This window comes from Felis catus, chromosome B3 (assembly GCF_018350175.1).
Source record: "Felis catus isolate Fca126 chromosome B3, F.catus_Fca126_mat1.0, whole genome shotgun sequence".
NCBI lineage: Eukaryota > Metazoa > Chordata > Mammalia > Carnivora > Felidae > Felis > Felis catus.
This window is the reverse complement of record NC_058373.1, coordinates 37,384,664-37,391,029: the sequence shown is the minus strand read 5'-3', so window position 1 is coordinate 37,391,029 and position 6,366 is coordinate 37,384,664. Positions and strand designations below refer to the sequence as shown.

The following is a 6,366-nucleotide window of genomic DNA, read 5'->3' as shown; positions in this document are numbered from 1 at the left end:
ATGAGTCATACTGGATTAGGATGGGCCCTAAATCTAATATGACTGGTGTCCTACAAGAAAAAAGAAACTTGGACCCAGAGGCAGACACACAGGTAGAAGTCCATGTGATAATGGAGGCATAGAGTGGAGTGATGTGACTACAAGCCAAGGAGTGTTAAATATTGCCTGCAATTACTAAAGGTTAGCAAGAGGCAAGGGAGGATTCTCTGCTGGGGCCTTCAGAGAGACCATAGCCTTGCCAACACCTTTATTTCCATCTTCTATCCTCTGGAACTATGAGACAATAAATTACTGTTTAAGCCAGTCTGTTTGAGGTAATTTGTTATGGCTGCCCTACTACAAAAGCTGGGTTCAGTCATCATTAGTCTTTCTTATTTTATAATAACTACATGAGCAGCACCTGGCTGGCTCAGTCAGTAGAACATAAAACTCAGGATCTGGGGACTTTGAGTTCCATCTTCACGTTGATTGTAGAGATTATTTAAAACTAAAATCTTAGGGGTGCCTGAGTGGCTCAGTCGGTTAAGCGTCTGACTTTGGCTCAGGTCATGATCTCACGGTTCGTGGGTTCAAGCCCCACGTCGGGCTCTGTGCTGATGGCTCAGAGCCTGGAGCCTGTTTTGGATTCTGTGTCTCCCTCTCTCCCTGACCCTCCCCCGTTCATGCTGTCTCTCTCTGTCTCAAAAATAAATGAACGTTAAAAAATAAATGCATAAATAAAATAAATAAAACTAAAATCTTAATAAATAATAATAACAATAACTACATGTAAGTCTATATATTTCCCTGAAAACCACTTTGCTTCCCAAAGTAGTACTTCATTTAATTCTCACTTTGTTGTGATTTTTCTTCCATCCATTCTTATTTAGACCTCTGTTTTGAATTTCCAGATGTATGTAAGTTTCTACCATCTTTATACATCTAATTTCATTTCTGGGTCATCAATAAATGTTTTGTATTACACTAACTTTTAAAAATTTTGGAGACTGGCTGTGCAGCCTAATACTTAAGACAATTTTTTGTAAATGTTCTATCGTGTCTGAAAAAAATGTACATTCTCTGCCGGGTTCAAAGTTCTACATGTATCCATTAAATTCACAGTTTGTTAATTTCTGTGTGAAAGACTGATAAACAGACCAGTTTCTGCCTTCCTCCTGGGTACATAACAAGGCTACATTTCTTGGTCTTTGTAGCCATTAGATATGGCCCTAGGACAGAGCTTTGGCCGGTCGAATGTGAGCAGAAATCATAGGTGTCAGTCACTTCCAGAACCGGCTCACATGTGATTCTCCATTCTGTCTCTTACCATGACTGTCAGCCGGATCTCAATAGCCATTTTTATTTTTTTGTAGTAGGTAATTTTTTTTATGAGCATTTAATTTTTTCTTTATCCTTGATATTCTGAAATTTCACTATGATGAGTAGATGTGGATTAAAAAATTATCTTATTGGTACCTGGTGGACCCTTTTGTTATGAAGATATACTTTTTTTTTTTTTAATTCTGGGAAATCGCTGTTTATTATTTCTTTAAATACTATATCCTATTATCTCTGCCACCTACTTCCGGAACTCTTATTAGGCAATATTGGCGCTTCTAAGTCTATTCCCGTTATTTTTAACTTTTCTTTTTACCATCCACCTCTATTACTTCGGGCTGTATTCTATAAAAGAATTCCTAGACCTCATCTTCAGGTTCCCTGATTCATTCTTTAACTGTGTTCATCATGCTATCAGCCCCTCTATCTTTTGGTTTCAATTAGTCTTTCTTTTATTACAAGAACTCTAATTGTTTCTTTTTTTACAACCAGCCATGCCTGCTGCATGAATGAAATACTCTTCCTTATCCCTCTGAGCATTTAGAATTACATTTTTCTAATTTTTTTTAAGATTTTATATTTATGTAATGTCTACACTCAATGTGGGGCTTGAACTTACAATGCCAAGATCAAGAGTCGTGTGCTCTGCCAACTGAGCCGTCCACGCGCCCCAAATTACATTTATTTTTCAGTCTCATTCTGGTTACCGTATTAACTCTCTTTCTTCAGATGTGTATTTATCTGCTTATAACCTCTACGATCTGTTGTTTGTAATATCGCACACCTCAAGCATTTAGTGATTCTTGACTACGTGTGCATTCTAGCAGTTGTGGCACCTCAGAAGGCCGATGGCTGCCTCTGGTCGAACAGTTTGCTTATAGGGAGTGACAAAACAGCTGCTGGAACTTGTCCTCTATACTATTTTGACGGGCAGGGCCTGCTGCTGGGTGGGAACCTCGGCAGCTGGTCTTCTAGGCTTGGATGTTTCTCATTCCTTCCAGACTTCGACAGCCACTCAGTGCATGGTCTTTTCTCCTTAATCCAAATACTTACCCCCAAGTTCATACACACAGGATACGTGGAGAAATGTGAGTTGGTAGGGCCTGGCTGCTCCTGCTACAGTTCTGCAAATAATACCCCTATCAACTTTCCCTAGACACCCTCTTGTTTGCAGCTCTCTCCCATCACCTCTGGACGTGGAATGTCTTGATATTTCTCCCTTCTTCTGGGAGGTTCACTTCCACTGTGGCTATTGCTGTACCCCCTTCAAGTCCAATCCTGTCCGCTTTCAGTCTTGCACAGATTCCTCACACTTTTGGACCATAAAGAAAGCCCCTACTCATTGTTGAACATACATGTCTTGTCCCACTGTCTTTTCTAAGACTGGGTGTGGACTCAGTCTGCCACAGACATATAATTCTGTGTTTTTCCACTTGATATTGTATTAAAAATATTTTTTCATATTTTTGAGTATAAATGTGTGCATGCGTGTGTGTGTGTGTGTGTGTGTGTGTGTTTCCTGGCTGTAACAGGGCCTAAAGGCAATGATGCTTTATCAGCAGAGAATACACTTATGGCCCAAATCTTGGTTTCTGAATACTATTATCCACTGAAAGGAACCAAAACTGCTTTGGAGAAATGACTGACTCCAGGACTGAAGCATGGACAGTACAAGATAAGCCTGGAACATACTATTGCACAAAACAGTATGGAAGTGCCAAAAACAAAACAAAACAAAACAAAACAAAACAAAACAAAACAAAACAAAACAAAACAACAAAAAATAAAAAACCCAATGGGGTTATGTCAAAAGGACATAGGAGTCAGTTGAAGGGGCTTCCACTGGCCTAATCTGGGACAATTTGAGCATGCAAATAAATAATTATATAACAAATAATAACTCATAAAAATAAAATAAGAATTGATGCTGATATGAAAAATGAACAAATAAATAAGAGGTGGAGAAGGGAAGGAAGGATTGATGGGATCAGAAAACCACCGTTCACTGGGGCACCTGGGTGGCCCAGTCAGTTAAGCATCTGACTCATGATTTCAGCTCAGGTCGAGATTTCATGTTCGTTGAGACTGAGCCCCTCATCGGCTCTGCAATGAGTGTGGAGCCTGCTTGAGATACTCCCCTTCTTCTCCCTCTGCCCTTCCCCTTCATGCTTTCTCTTTCTGAAAAATAAATAAGTAAATAAATAAACAACTAGTAAAAAACAACTAGTAAAATTAAAAAAATTAGTAAACCACCATTCAGCAACCACCATAGTAATAGTTGTCAAACAAGAGTCACCAACAGAGGCTAAACCAGTGGGTAAAAATTTAACAAGAAACAGGGTACTTACATTGTCCCAAAGCACCTCCCCACAAGATGCTGATTAATGATAAAGGGAAAAAGAGACACCACGTAACTCTTGATTTGATAAGGACACACCATTATCCCTGTCATGTTGCCGACAAAATGCATAACCAGAATCTAATCATGAGGAAACATCAGACAAACCCACACTGAGGGACATTCTACTGAGCTGTACTGTTCGAAGTTACCAGAATCATAAAAGACAAGAAAAGAGTGAGGTAACAGTTCCAGGCTGAAGCCGACTAAAGAGATGGGACAATCAAATGCCATGTGTGATCCTGGACGACGTCCTAGACCAGAAGAAATATTCTTCCCTTTTGCTCTAAGGGATTTTACTGGGACAAGAGAGAAATTTATGTCTGTGGATTAAGTAATGGCATCATATCATTATTAATTTCCTGATTTTGATTATTGTTATGGGAAAAAGTCTTTGTTTTTAGGGAAAAAAACACAGAGGTATTTAGGGATAAACAAACCAACACACACACACACACACACACACACACACACACACACACATTCACAGTGACACGCACACATGCACATACATGTATTTTTATGCCACTCTTCCGTGAAGACATCCGATGTAAGGCCTGTATGATACTCTGCCAGCCGGGTACATTGTATTTTACTTTATCATAGACTTCAAGTCAGACATTTCTATTAGTTCTAATTTTCCCTAATGATAAATAATACCGAACTAAACACCCTTCTATTTAGTCCTCGGTCTGCTTTACAGATTTCTTCCTTTGGATAAGTCCATAGCAGTGTTGATCACTGTCCAGGGGTCTGAGCATTTTAAGATCCTTTTAAAAAAAATCTTTTTTAATGTTTATTTACTTTTGTGAGAAAGAGAGAGACAGAGGTGTGAGCGGGGGAGGGGCAGAGAGAGAGGGAGACACAGAATCTGAAGCAAGCTCCAGGCTCTGAGCTGTCAGCACAGAGCCCAAAGCAGGGCTCGAATTCACAGACCGCAAGATCATGACCTAAGCTGAAGTCGGACACTTAGCCAACTGAGCCACCCAGGTGCCCCACGATTCTTAAAGCACGTTTGTTTCATAGGAATTGGAACAACTCAATCATGTTCATGCATATTCTCATTCATTTAAAAGTTGTGCTAATTTGAGAGAGAAGAGGGATATTTCATATTGTTCTAATTGTCATTAAGCATTAGACAGGATGTTTTCTCCCCATTATGAATAGTGATTTTTGTGTTTGTTCCTGGTGCCTGAGGGGATTTGTGACAGTCACACATTCCTCTTGGGGGTGAGAATAGCAAAGCTGTTTGTAACTTCTAAGAAGTAATAAATAGTGATTACCATACTGGAGCACGCAGTCAAATCACTTGTGACACAAGCACATTACCATACAAGATTGAATCGACAATTTATTTAGACTCCTAGAAGGAAGAAAAGCAATGTCCCCAGGGAAGGGTAAAGAGTGGGTGACAGGAGGAGGGAATTTCCTGGCCTGTTTGTTTGCTTACTCCCTGCTTTCCCTCCTCACGTCTCCCTCCTCCCTCCCTTCTAAGTGTGTGTGTGTGTGTGTGTGTGTGTGTGTATATAATATATAATATATATGTGTGTATATAATATATACGTATGTATATATATTATATATGTATGTATATATATAATATATGTATGTATATATAATACATGGCGTGTGTATATATATACATATAATGTATACATTTAATGTAACGGGGTATATTCTCATTATTAATGTAATATAATATAATCCATCATAATATAATGTATGCATGACTTTGCCGGGCATCAAAAGGATTCAGAGATAGGAGACCAGCTGTCTTTCCTCTGGGGGCACCTACTGTCATGAATGCAACAAGATATTTGCCTCATGATTCCAGGAGAGATCAACTTAAGCCCCAGCACCCTTTATAAGAATCCTCACACTGCCCAGCACCCTGAGCTCTGCCTTTTCCTTGAAAACCTCCGTGCTGGGACGCCTGGGTGGCTCAGTCAGTTAAGCGTCTGACTCTTGGTTTCCGCCCAGGTCATGATCTCACCGTTCGTGGGCTTCAAGTCCCATGTCGGGCTCCACACTGACATACGGAGCCTGCTTGGGATCCTCTCTCCTCCCCTGTTCATGCTCTCTCTTCTCTCTCTCTCTCTCAAAATAAATAAATAAACTTAAAATTTTTTTCTAAAAAAAAAAGGAGAAAAGAAAACCTCCATGTCCTTCTTTCTCAGTATTTTGCTACGCCTGCAGTTTCTTTCACTTATTGCCCTCATTGAACATAACCAGCCTTCAAGGCCCACTCAGATGCCACCTCCTCCAAGAGGCCTTCTTGGATTCCCCACTCTCAGATGCAATGGCATCTGAGCTCTCTCTGCATTCTCCACCTCTCCCGTGGCACTTGGCACTTGGCACTTAAGATGTGACACTTCAGCTATTATTGTACTTGTCATATGTCCTCGATCAGGCTGTGAGCTCCTGAAGGACAGGACCAGCTCTGGCACATCTCTGTACCCCAATGTCACTATCACAGTTCTTGGCATAGGGAAGGTGCTCTGTGAACATTGGGATAAGTGAATGAATGAACACATCCACAGAAAATCCTTCAATTTCACAGTTTCCCATGTCATCTGCAATGGGCAGTGTGTGTACAAGAGTGGACTTTCAAGTTATCACTTCTGAGAGATTGCACATAGGTCCGTCTGTGG

At 40.3% G+C, this 6,366-nt stretch overlaps 1 non-coding gene across 1 annotated transcript; it reads left to right on the top strand.

Moving 5' to 3' along the window:
* Window positions 1-503: 503 nt before the first annotated feature.
* TRNAQ-UUG lies at window positions 504-588 on the top strand. Its single transcript has one exon. It is a non-coding gene; the product is annotated as a tRNA-Gln (tRNA).
* The last annotated feature ends 5,778 nt before the right edge of the window (window positions 589-6,366 follow it).